Below are 14,544 nucleotides of genomic sequence, written 5' to 3'. Positions count from 1 at the left end.
TCCATCAAGGAAACAAAAGTACTGTTTGCCAGCCAGTCTTTCCAGCATCTGATCAATGAAAGGTAAGGGAAAATGATCCTTCTTTGTGGCTTCGTTCAACTTCCTGTAGTCGATGCACATCCTCCATCCTGTCACTAGTCTGGTGGGTACCAACTCATTCTTTTCATTCTTAACAACCTGTATTCCAGATTTTTTTGGTACCATATGGACAGGACTGACCCACTCACTGTCAGGAATAGAGTAGATAATCCCTAGAGCAAGCAATTTTAACACCTCCTTTAGGACCTCCTCTCGCATGTTCGGGTTCAGTTTCCGTTGTGCATCTCGATGAGCCTTCGCACCTTCTTCTAAACGAATGTGGTGCATACAAAGATCCGGACTTATTCCCACCAAATCTGAGAGAGTCCATCCTATTGCTTTCTTGTTTCTTTTGATGACTTCTAATAACTCCTTCTCTTGCTCCTTGGTCAGATTGCTGTTGACTATTACCGGAAATGTCTCATCCTCCTCCAAGTAAGCGTACTTGAGGCCTGGTGGAAGTGTCTTCAGCTCTTTTTTTGTTCCATTCGTCTCCTGGGGCAAGGGATTTTTGTCCGCAATTTCTGGTAACGTCTCCTTCCCAGACCCAGGAGATTTTTCCAGACTAGCCACATGAGCCGATCCCTTAGATCTAGCTGACTCAGGGCTTTTGCAGAATTCCATAATGGCCTCCGTGAATTCTTCATCTGTCAATTCTGCTGTGTTCATTGCTGCACACCATCCTACAACTTCTCTGTCAATCGAATGACTCAACTCCAAGTTGTCGATTTGTTCCTGTATCAATTCCGTCTCAAGATACTCTTGGACTAAAGGGTTAATAACATCAATAGCATAGAGATTCTCAACATCTAAAGGTCTTTTCATCCCCTCATCTATGCTAAAGGTATACTTTTCCCCGTTATAGTCCAAGCAAATTGTTCCATCAAAGACATCGATAATGGTCTTAGCGGTATGCAAAAATGGTCTCCCTAAAAGTACCCCATTGGACTCAGCAGACTCATTATCATTCATCTTGATCACATAAAAATCAGCAGGATATAGAAAATCATGCATCTTGACTATAACATTTTCCAACATTCCTTCAGGGCAGATGCAAGTTCTATCTGCTAACTGGATCACTACCTTGGTAGTAACCATTCTCACCCCAGTCAACTTCTTATAGATCGAAAGTGGTAAAACATTTATTGACGCCCCTAGATCACACATAGCATGCTCGACCTTGATATCCCCTAGAGAGATGGGTAATGTGAACATACCTCGGTGCATTTTGAGGGCATCCTTCTCTTTTGTATCACAGCAGACATAGTCTCCCCGATCACAATCTTCCCATCTGGCTTGGTCTTCCCTGCAATAAACTCCTTGATAAACTTACTGAAGGCAGGCATTTTAAGGGCTTGCAAGAATGGCAGGTTGATTTCCAACTTGCTAAAAATCTCCATGAGATCCTCTGTATCATCCTTTTTCTTCTCCGCCTCCCCTCGGTATGGAAATGGTTTTGCTAGCTTTACTGCATTTGTGGAAGTCCCAGCCTAGGTTTCATCAACTCCCTTGTTTCCTTCCTTGCTCACTCCTTCCGGTTCTTGGTCTAGGAAAAATGGGTCTCTTAGTCGAGGTAGGGATCCCCCTAAATCTCCCTTCTGGAGGTCTTCCTGAACAAGGATTTCCCTAGGTCTAGCGCCTTCCTCTTGATGCAGCTGACTCTATTTCCCTTCACTAGTCTGCATAGGCACTTCCTCATCAATTTCCAACGTGGCCCTTCATAACCCCGCCCAGATCTCAAGGTGATTTGACTAATGTTTGCTCGGTCTGGCGGTTTGACGGTGGCAGGAAGTTTCCCTTCATTCCCTCGCATCTCATTCAAGGAGACTGCAATCTGGGACAGTTGCTTTGCCATCATATCCTTGGCGGCTTTATGTTCAGACTGAGCATCTTGTAACTTGTGCACCATGTCATTGTTGGAGTGTAGGTTACCCTGCATGAACTGCTGTGAATTCACTAGATCATGGACCATGTCGTCTAAACTCCTCTATGGTCTGGAGTTGAATTGAACAGAATTTGGTCCTTAACCTTGGTTCTGACGATAGTTGCCTTGATGATTGTTGTATTGGTTGTTAGACCCTTGATTTCCCTGATGGTTATTGTACTGGCTACCAGACCCTTGATTCCCTTGATGATTTGGTTGGGAATTCTGGTAGTTTCCTTGGTTATTTCTCTGATGAGGTGGCACATAGGAGCTCCCTGGGTTGTTCTGATTCCTATTTCCCCAATTAGTATGGTCCTGATTCCTGTACCCCAGCTGCAATTGCCTCTCTTGACCTTTCCCTGACCAGTTGGATTGCCTCTCCGGAGGGTGTGCATAATTCGTGAGCTGAAGTGGAGGTGGTTGGCCTTGATCATGGTCAGTCTATCGGAAGTTTGGGTGAGTCCTCCATGGAGCGTCCCTCTGTTTTCCTTGGTTCCAACTTCCGTCGGGATTCCAACTTCCCATCGAATTTGCCTAAGCTTGACACTCCCCTTCACAGGGCTGACTGTAGTATGGTTGAAGTTGCATTTCCTCCTCACCAGGGGGTTTCTCAATTTCCACTGGAGCATGCGGATTGTATTTCTCAATTGCATTTAGCAAGGCCTTTTCCAGTTTATCGATCCTATCTTCCACCTTCTTGTCTTGTTCCATTACTGCATTGGCTGATCCTCTCCTCAATATGCTTCGCGGGTTATCATAAGCCTTCTTCGCCTCGATCAGCCTTCCCAAGGTTTCCCGAGCTTCACTTGCCTTATTCTTGGTAAAATTTCCCCCGCTCGAGGAGTTCATCAAGTCCTTTGATTTAGGGTTTGCACCTTCGTAGAACAGATAGTAAGTCTCCGCTTCTATCATCCTGTGGTTCGGACAAGCATCCAGCAGCCCCTTGAAACGAGACCAATAAGAACTCAGAGACTCATCGTATTCTTATTTGCACTCCTGAATCTCCTTCTTCAAGGCATTCGTCTTGTTGGATGGAAAAAAGTAATCCAGAAACTCTAGTTTAAAATCCTTCCACATGTTGATCGAGTCCGGTGAGAGCCTTAGCAGCCAAGTGTTCACCTCCCCTTTGAGAGCAAACGGAATTGCTCGAAGACGGTAGTCCTCCTCTGTTGCCTCGTTGGGTCGCTTTTGAATGTTGCATAGTTTACTGAACTCGTTCAAAAATTCATAGCGGCATTCGTTCCTACGCCCAGAGAAAGTGGGTAGAACTCTGAGTACATTCGTCTTGATATCGATCGATCTTCGTCGTGGGTTCGAGACTATAGCATGAGCGGGTTCACCGTCAAGATGTGCGATGAGCGACCCTATTTCCGGATCGGGATCTAGCAGATGAGCCATATTCGGGTCCTCCTCCTCCTTGGTCTCGGAATGCTCTGGTTCTGTTGACGACTCTGGGTTCTCCTCTGTCGACGAATTCCACTCCTTTTCACTTTCTGACTCGAACGGGAATGGATCCTCCGTCCTCAATCCTGATCTGGTGGTGATGGTAGATGTAGATTCTTTGACTCGCCACTTGTATTGGCCACTCCCTGACCCAGATGAGCTTGCCCAACTTCCAGAATGGAAGCCTGCTTTCATAAACTGTCAAGGAGAAAGAAAATAACATAAATTAAAATATTTACACCAAATCCTTAAACGCAATAACAATAAACGCCATCCATCCCCGGCAACGGCGCCATTTGAAAGTTAAACCTTTTAGGTGTGTGTTCACGGTGCGCACAGAAGGAAATAAACAGGTTCCCTTGGTCCAGCAAATCCACTAGATCACGCGGTCTAGGAACTCGTTGGTCGTAGGAATTCCTGGTCGTCGGACACACAGAGCACTTCTTTCAAAAAACCCTCAACCACTTTACTAAACCTAGTATAAGGAAGTAGGGAACGATACCACAGAGAAGGATGCGTAATAATCATGTTCAAGGATTTGGACTTGTTTTTGGTGTTGGCTGCTGCCACGCATTTTTCTTGGGTTGAGGAAAACAAATTAAACTTGACTTGGGAATCTTAAACTCTTATGCTAATAGCTAGACCTAGGCGAAGTAACAAGAAAACGTTGCAAGAAAATTAACTGTTCAATTAACAGATCTAAGAAAATTACTCTAATTACCTAGACCTAGGAAACAAACTGACTGTGGGGACAATGACTGAAAAAGCAGAGTACGGACGAAAAGCTGGCAGAATAACTAACTCTGGTACTAACTAACAGCGACATCATCTTCTTCAACCAAATTGCGTAAAAACTCATAAGAAAATCAATATGAACGAAATCAGAGCAGAGCAAACTAAATCTAAATCAAATTGATGCATAACAACGAAGAACTAAACGGATCTATAGATGCTAGACGAAGTAAAACAGGAAACAAGCAGAAAACTCAAATCCATCTAATAACTTCCTTTTCTCACTTCAGATCCAACCTCAGACGCTAAATCCACTCCGGATCCAAGCATCCAACACAAACTCCAACCAACATAAACACTTCATCACTTCAGATTTAAACAACCACCTCCAATCAGTCAATAAACCACAGATCTATCACCAAATTCCCAGATCGAGTACCACAACATCAAAATAAAACAGAGATCGACATAATACTTGTTAAAATAAACTCTCAGCAGCGAGATCTACGTAAATCAATTCAAAATATCACAACTAAACGCAAATCAACAAAAGCGAAAAGATAACGAGTATCATCAACAGCCAAGTCGACTCCCGAAAGTGAAGTTCGACCGCAAAAGTGCAAAACAACTGAAATTAAAAGAGATTGTATCTTCGTCCACACGCGGACGGTGTTGCAACGGAGAACTTCTAAAGAAATGAACCCTTCGTAACCCCGAACTACCCCAGATCTCCCATTCCCAAGTGTGTGTTATGTGTGTGAGCTAAAAGAGAGTGAAAAAAAGTGATATATTGTGCGTTGCATGCTCTTCTATATATAGGCGTTGGAGTGGGGTCCAGCGAGGTATAGATAGACTTTGTTGCCCTCAGCTACTGACTCCCTCCGTCACGCCTTCTTTTCTTTTGAATTATGCTCACTTCACTTCATTCCTTTGCTAGACCATCTCCTTCAGCATTTCCTCGATCTAGCGATTTTTTTCACACACCTGGCTTAGGAAACGTGTTAGACCCAGCAAATTATAACGCTTTTCACCATATAACCGATGCATGAAATTAGCCTTATCAGTGTCCCACCAATCCTTGATTTTAGATACATCATCTGCACGTCTTTTACTTCTTTCTAAGAATCCACTCATCACATCTTCAAAGCTCTCATAATCCCTTGTCCAAATCAGAAGCCTACTATATAGGGAATATGGAATTGTGGTGCTCCTTGCTCTCCTCAAGTACCTCGAAAAATAAAAATAAAATAAAACAAAACAAAACAATAATATTACACTCTAAATTTGTATTATCAACCTTTCTTCAATAGCAGCTTAAAACAATAATATTTCCCGGCAACGGAGCCAAAAACTTGATGCACTATTTATTAGCACTAAAAATACTTGCAAGTATACGAGGTAGATCTAGTATAGCTAAAGGTCAGTACCGGGATATCGAACATATGGGATAAGATTGCAACTGTCTATCATATACTAAGCGTCATATACTATTTAGAGACACATGATTTTTGGGTAGATTTATTAAAGGGTTTTTGGCTTTTTAAACCAAAACCTTTCTCCGAATTCCGGTTTTTCCCATGGACTATGAGATTTGTTTTTAAAACCATGAACTTTCATTTCGTTAGGATTTTCCCCTGGCGGGTCAACGACGAAACCCGGGTTGTCTACATGTCAATTTTAATCCTATTTGTCACTAAATTGATTACTTGGATACTATTTGACACAATAATACATACAGTCACAATTATTACATAACAAATGACAACTTTTGAATAAATAAAACACAACTTTAACATTTTGAATTATGTTATTCGGGTCGGAAATGTGGTATTTGGGTTGGGTTGGGAAAATCCACCCGAACAAGATACTGTGTCGAAGAACGTTAATGGAGCTCTGTTTCTTCCAAATCACTATCTTTCAACTATATTTGATTTCATCTCGTAAAGTTAGAGAAAGGAAGTGGCTGAATATCTACCACACTGATCATTCTCCGCCGGCGATCGGGTATTCCGAATTTCTGATTTTGAATTGAATTATGCTGCTACCACCCGCGATTCACAATTCATGTTTTTTTTTTAATTTATATTTTTGGATGATGAACTAAGGGTGTCCACTATACATGGCCGGGCCAAGCCACAAAGTGTGGCCAGGCCACAAAATCGTGGCCGGGCCACCAATGCCCATGTTTCCCACTATAGTGGACATGGCCAAGCCACCAAAAATTTTATTTTTTCCATTTTGTCTATATTTTAATTCTACTACAATTAAAATTGTTAAACTACAATAATTAAATAAAACGCATAATTTAATGAAAACTAAATCGAAAACCAAATCTTCGTTGTATTATAGAATGGGGTAAAATTATACAACGAAAATTGTTTAGGAACACGCAAACAAAAACCTAAAAAAACACCGCCATCGCCGACTACTCGGTCTCATCATCAGAATCCGCCACTTCATCTTCACCACCACCGCCACCGCTCTGAGGTCCCGTCGCCGCCGCCGCCGTGTCCTCCCACCCCAACAACGACCTCAGCCTCACTATGAGGTCGTAGTACATCATCTTGGTAGTCGGGTCGGTCGACTTCTCATACAAGGCCAGAGTGTCCTTGAGTTCCTTTATCATCTGCACGGCTAGGGTGTTTTGCAACGCCGCTCTGGCCGATCCGGGAGGGGGTGCAGACGGGCCCGCAGCAGAGTGTTGGGAGGCAGTGGCGGAGGCGGATCTAGCGGCTCGTATGGCGGACTGTTGACCCAGGGGCCGTGGACGCCGGGATAGTGACGGGGGAGGCTCGTCCATGACCTCGTCGTTGAGGTCGAAGGTCCTTGAACCACCGCTACTACTGCTGTAGTCGCCGCCCCTGCCCCGTTTTGTACGGCTTGGCCCAGAATCAGACGCGTTCTCGCAGATGGCTCGGAATTTTGAGGAGTCCCGCATAAGAGGAATTCTGCCCAGTAGGTAAACTTCTTGCCTACTTGCACATTGAACAACTGCATCGACAAGGATTTTACGTCGGCTTCGCTGCGGCCACTCTCAACAGTGCGCAGTTGGTTCTCGTATATACCAATGAACTTCCGAAGAGCTGTAGTGATCCTGCCGAACTTCTTCCGAATCTGATCGGGTGTACGGTCGACGCTCCCCGACGGTTTGAATTCATTGTACACCACCAAGACTTTCCGCCAGAAGCATAAGTCGGTCTGATCCGTGCCAACTATGGAATCTATCGTCACCGCGTCCCATGCCCTAGCAATAGCAATGGACTCGGCGTCTGTGTACAAAAACTCTCGTCGACCACCGCCGCCGCCCTGCCCGCCGTCGCCGTCGCCGCCACCTCGCGCGGATCCTCCGCCACGCCCGCCGCCGCCGCCGCCCCTTCGCCCGCCATTCCCGCCGCCACTTCGGCTGCCGCCGCCACCGCCGCTTCTTCCACCGCCTCCTCTCCCCGTCTCTACACGACCGGGCGTCGGCGTCGGGGTATCAGGCGACCCCATCAATTGTTCCCATGTGAATCTATCAGATTCATCAAGCGGAGAATGATTGCTCTGAAATGGGGAGGCTTGAAATTGGGACGGGAAGTTAATTACGTCCATGTTGGGTCGATAGTCGCCCGTCCCTGGTTGGGTACGACCCGCATATCTTTGCTGATAGGCCGAGGACTGCCCCCGGTTTTGGGGTGTTTGTAGCCACGGCGCCGGCGATGGCGGACTCTACATCTGGGATGGAGGAGGGGTGGGACTCGATCCCCAGCGTTGGTGGGGTGGAAAGCCCCCCTGTCCCGAATCTCCATAACCGGGATCGTCTCCGCCTTGCATTTCACAAAAATTCAAATTGAAGGGAATAGGGTAAATTGTGTGTGAGAGTAGAGTAAAAATAAGATATGAATTTTAGGTATAAATAGAAAAAATTTCGAAATTTTTTTTAAAAAAAAAAAAAATCCTGAAAAAGGGGGGAGCCGCGGCTCGTGGCCATCACTATAGGAGGGCCGCGGCTCGCGCCCAAGCGCCGCGGCCAGGCCACGATCGTGGCGCGCCCACGCCCCCCCCCCCCGCCGCCCCGCCGCGGCTGCCCACCCCCCGCACTATAGGGAGCCGCGGCTCTCCCGTGGCCCGGCCGCGGCTCTTGTATAGTGGACACTCTAATTGCCTTGTCACTGATATTTCGACTTTTTTGGTCTTAGTCTACATATTGGTTGTTCATTGGTTGTCTCACATCCAATGTGGGCCAAACTGTACAGTTTGGCATTTAATTCCCTTTGCACTTCCTTCTGCAGCATGAATTTAGCTAGTAATATAGTAAGCAGTGGCGGACCTACAATGGGATCTGGGGTCCCGTGCAACCCCCAACTTTCGTAACTATTAGTTACATGAATATAATCCTCCATCAGTGCAAGTGGTTGACTGCTTCGTCGTTAGGAGAGGTCCAAGTTTGAAACCTCGTTGGAACGTATTTGTTCTTCCATTTTCACGTGCACAAAGTAGGTGTTTTAGTCTCTGAAATTTATTTTTATTATACTTCTCATCTTTACACACATTACACACATGCTTTTAGTTTTAACTTCTTACAATAAAAAAATCTCCTTATTTATTACTTGTCATTAAAATAAAAACAACATCATCTCTATTTCTTTCTCTTTCTTACTTTATCATTTTTTTATTTAACTTAGAAAATAACACTCATATAATATATTATGGAGAATACTTCTCATTTTATCAAGAGTGAACCACATAAATGGTACCTGATCTTTCACTTTTGTACAAAAATGGTACCTGATCTTTACTTTATATCGTTTTTGGTACCTATAAATCACATTTTTGGAACCTGAAGTCATTTTCACCCCAAAATGCACTCTAAACGAGTAAGTACATTTTTTCATTTGTGTCATAGATGATATTTTAGGCATACACAAAATTAGTAAAAAAAATGATATTATAATAACTTCTCTCATTCTCCTCACACTTTATACTACTATTTTTATTAATCAATATTAATATTATAATTTTGATATTTTAAATTAATAATTAATTAATATCATTCAAATATACTTAATTATAATTATAGTTATAATTATATTGTTATAATACTAAAAAATAGTAGTAGTAATTAATAAATAGTTATAGTACAATTATTTAAATTATGAATTATATATTATTATTATTATTATTATTATTTTTCATTAAATTAATAACTAATCAATAGAGTCTTAATAAAAATTTAAAATTGTGAATTATATTCATAATGATAAAAGAGTTGAATATTTTTAGTTAGGTTTTTCATCCCTTAAATGAGTATAAAATAATTTAATGAAAAAATTCAATTGATTTAATTACTTTAAATAATTAATTTAATTAGGTGTTTTGTTCTTGATTTATATTATGAACTCAATTAGATGTATGTATAAAACACTAAAAAGAAATACGAAAAGGAAAAGAAAAGAAAAAAGAGGAAATATAAACTAAGGAGAAAAAAGAAAGAAGAAGAAACTAAAGAATAAAAAAAGAAATAAGAAATGAAGGGAAAAAAAAATCACATGTTTGGTATTGAAATTTCCAAAAATATCCTACATGAACAAAAAATCACATGTTTGGTACCTAGAATTATTTTTGTCATGGGTACCAAAAAAAATATAAAATAAAGATCAGGTACCATTTATTTGTGAAAGTAAAAGATTAAGTACCATTTATAAAACCAATATATAAAAGTAGGTCCCACGTAGACCTGCCCAAGATTTACCGAACCGGCGGTTAAAACCGAAACCGTCAATTTTTGAACCGTGGTTCGGTTCAGGTTCAAAAATTTTCGAACTGAAACCGTGCCGAAACCGCCGGTTCAGGAAGGTTCCAAATCGGAACCGTGCAAAACCACCGGAAAACCGTGAAACCAAGCCGGAACCGCAAAATACCGGCGGTTCGGAACCGTGAAAACCCGAAAAAGTACCGTCGGAAAACCGCCTGTTTGGAACCGAAACCAAAACCGGCAGTTTTGGAACCGTAACCGTAACTGTAACCGCGAAACACCCTCGCGGTTCGGTTCTGGTTCGGCAATTTCTAAAACCGGAACTAGCGGTTCCGAACCGTGGGCACCTCTAGTCCCACGTTCCACTAACTTATCTACTCACTTTACTTTATAAAGTCAAATAATTTCTTAAAATTCGTGGCGGTCAAATATGTGACATTTAATCATGGATGGAGGGAGTAGTACTATGAGGTTATAGTGAGATAGCTGTTACTACTTAATTACCACTTTCAAGTGATCTTTTTTACCTACAGTAGCTGGTTGTAGTATTCTTAATGACATGTGAAGTCGTTATGAAATTTCCATAGTTGTCGTCATCAGCTACCATTTTGTGCATATGCAGGTTGGCTTGATGTTGTTGAGGCATTAATTTGTTGATAGTTTTCCCTCAATGTTCCATGACAACATGAATGTAGAATCAGCATTCACAATTATGGTGTGTTTACTTTTTGCTTTGTTTTTGTAAGAATGGCTTATGGAATAAGTAGTTGTTCGTTCATAGCATTATCTTCCCTTGACATTACTCAAAGCTTGTACTTCTACCTTTTTTTTAACTCTTGATTTAATATCAAAGCAAGAAATGATGCTCTTAAAATCTTTATGCAGTCCAGCACCGTTTGAGTTACCCCGAATCACTCAAATTCTTACCTTTGTCTATCATGTTAACTTTACCTGTTAAAAAGTTAGCATCTTCAAGACATATTGATTAAATCAATCGTCTACATTCTTGGTTTTGGCTTACCAAATACTTTATTTATGTTATTGATGAATCCAGATTAGCCTTTCTCCACGATAGCGATCCATCCTATTTTTAGCTATGTCATCTTGTGAATCTAGTGGATGACCAGAATGCATAAACTTCAGGTATTCATAAATGAAACCATTTTTATCTCATTATTCTATTTCATGTCTATTCTAAATTATGACACATTCTTTCTGGTTTATAAATTTTGAGTTGGTAGAGTAGAGTGGTGTTAGATAGTACTCCATACTAGTATTAAGAGCGTGTATTTGAAGATGTCATTGATTCAAATTTTACACACACGGTTTAATTTGCAAGTGAGGTGTGGTAAATTAGTGTTTAATTGCGAGTGAATACTAGATAGTATTCCCTCCGTCCTATTAAAAATGGAATCCTTTCATTTTTGGGTTTGTTCCATTAAAAATCAATATTTTTCTAAAATGGAAACAGTATCATTTATATTTTTCCTTCTTTCTTACTTTACTCTATCTTTATTAACTCACAAAAAAAATACTCCATCCGTTTCACAAGCATATGCATTATTTCCTTTTTAGTCCGTCCTACAAAAATATGCACTTTCTAATTTTAGAAACTATTTTCTCTCTAATGAGGTGGAACCTATTCTCCACTAACAATACTTTAATTACTTTTTCTCTCTACCTCTTTCTTAGTTTACCAATTTTACATTAAAACTCGTGCCGAATCCAAAATGCATGTTCTTTGGAGACAGAGCGAATACTATATAAATTGTGTGCTGAAATCTAGATGTTTCAAATTTATTGGGACGGAGAAAGCGTTAGATTTGTTAATTTTGGGAAGGGCACTAAATGGATCTTAGCAAACATAGCGCCATTATGTGTTCAAGATCTTATCCTCTCTTTCTCATCCAAGATTAATGTATGTTTCTTTTTCTCTTAAATTTTGAAATATAAGTGACAGGAAGGTTAGGTGCCATTATGTTTTTGTGTCTTCATGAAAAATTGTGAAAATAAGTGTACACGTGTATTAGTGACCTTGAAATGAAATATAAGAGCTATTTACATGAAATGGATAGTTTAGAGTTCTAAACTAAATATGTTGGTGATTAACACTGAAATCATGTATTCCTTGACGGAGATTTGGTGATAATTAGAGAACAATTTTTGTTATCAACGTAAATTTTTCATCATGATCCTTAATTGGAACAATCAATCAAAATCAGTTAATGCCTATTATGTATCTATAGTTCTACACCCTACCAATAATGCCAAATGAAATACTCCCTCCGTCCCTGAAAATTTATCACTTATTTCTATTTTTATCCGTCCTTAAAAATTTGTCACCTTTCACTTTTATCATTTTTAGTAGTGGATCTCATATTCCACTTTTATATATTAAAAAACTAATACTATATAAAAGTAGGACACAAGTGCCACTAACTTTTTCAACCCACTTTCTATTACATTTCTTAAAATCCGTGGCGGTCAAATGGTGACAAATTATGAGGGACGGAGGGAGTACTATTAACTAATTCAAAAAAAAGAAAAATTATCTATACCCATTCATGTGCCACATGCCGTACAAAGAGATTGCAACCTGTGTTACAAACTCAATGCATTTATGTAAAACAAATTAGACTACGAATACTTTAAAACATGATAACTTTTAAATTAGACTAGCGTAATAATCCACCAAATTCTCGTTTATTTTACAAAAGCAAACAGTTTGATCTTAAATGATTTTTTTTTCACACCAAGGCTTCCGGTATCATAATTCATAATCCAAAAAATGACAACACCATTTACCAATTAAAAAAATAGTGAATCTACGTCATTGTTACTATTTTTTTTTTCTTTTCCAAAAGAATCAATATAATAGTTCGTTCCCCGTCTCGTATGTGATAATTTGAACCCTGGACGAAAGAGAAACATCTTACCAATTAAGTTGCGCTTCATCTAATACTAAAGACAGTACAGATAAAAAGAAAAAATAAAGAACACTAGTATCATTTTTTTTCTTGTGATCCCATGGATAGGTGAAACTGCCACATGATCTGATCTTGCCGGAGGCAAGTTAAGATCATGCTGTCAGCTTCAGCTAAAAGTGGTCCACGATCATAGCCTCTTCTCTCGGTAAAAGAAGCCAGTTGCCGCGGCGGCGGAGTGAAGAAGAGAGAGAGGAGGAGGTATAGAGTAGTGATTCATATGCGCATCAAGTTTACTCTTTATACACATATATAGATGGTGATAAATGAATTATAAATGTGTTAACATAAAAATGTAGTGGTGGAGTGGAGTGGCGTGTTTTATTAGGAATGAAAAGCAAATGGTAGAATAATTTAGGACGGAGTGGTCCTGAGCATGAAAGTGAGACAAAGTTGAATATTGTCACGCCCACGCCACCACAACATATATGCCCCTTAAATAAACCCTCTCAATACTTCTTTAGTTTATTTGACTTCATAATTAATGCAGTGTTATTAATATTGTATGGGTTTCAAAATTCTAATTCATTTAAGTGGGAGTTCGCGATGAAATTAACAATGTGAAAGCAATCGAGAATTTAATACTTTCATCATCGAAATTTCAAGATCTATTTTGCTATTTTAGCCTATCTATGATTTAAAGATTTTTTTTCATTTAATATGCAAACCCTACATTTTACTAGTAACTTTTTTCGCTCACAATCCATTAGTGTAAAACTAAAAATAGGACTCAAAGTTTAGGGTTTAATTAGGGGTTTTTTTCACTAATGTCCTTCACAAAATCAAACTATTTAATAAAACCTGCACCAAGTTAAAATAACTCTTTAAATCGTGGACGAAAAGAATATTATTAACAAGCAATATGACATACTCTCTTTATTTCACTCTAAGTGATATTTTTTTTCAGATATTTCACTCTATCTGACACATTTATAAAAATGAAAACATCATTAAATCTATTTTATTTTCACTTTTACTTGGTTCTTTTTCCATTCAAGATACAAAATAAAATTATAGAAAATGTCGTGTCAAACCGGAAATGCTTTAGACATGCAAGCATATAAAAATATAAAATAATTCTGTATCATACTCGACGTGTATCACTCGATACAAAACTAATGATCTAAATCCTCTTTGCAAACATAGTGCATTTCCCCCTCGCCTTTCTCTCTCTCTGGCCATAGTTACGTGGGACGATTAAATTTTTCTTATGTTTGGATGTAATCAATCGACCAAAAATAAAAATCAAATTTACAAAACTATGTGCTATACACTGAGGTCGGTGGGGTGGATCCACCCACCCCCAAGTAAAAGTGTTCCTTACTCATCACTTAAATATCATTGATTCCTCCACTAAAATATGTTTCGGACATTTTGTCATTTCGGTTTGTCCCACATTAAAAATTTTATTTCACTTTACCATAAATAATAAGTATATCCCACATTTCACTAACTTATTTCACTCACATTTTGTTATAAACTAATACTTCATATATAAATAAGACTCCTATTCTATTTACTTATTCATTCTTCTTAACATTTCTTAGCTCGGTGTTATAATTAAATAGGAGTCTTAGTACTAAAAATTATTTATAAATTAGTAGAGCATGTGAGTACAATCTCTAAAATGTCCCTTCAAGCATTTCTCA

Source organism: Salvia hispanica, chromosome 5, assembly GCF_029641045.1.
Source record: "Salvia hispanica isolate PSC_SH4W2 chromosome 5, Shi_PSC_v1, whole genome shotgun sequence".
Lineage (NCBI taxonomy): Eukaryota > Viridiplantae > Streptophyta > Magnoliopsida > Lamiales > Lamiaceae > Salvia > Salvia hispanica.
Note: the sequence above shows the minus strand (reverse complement) of the source record.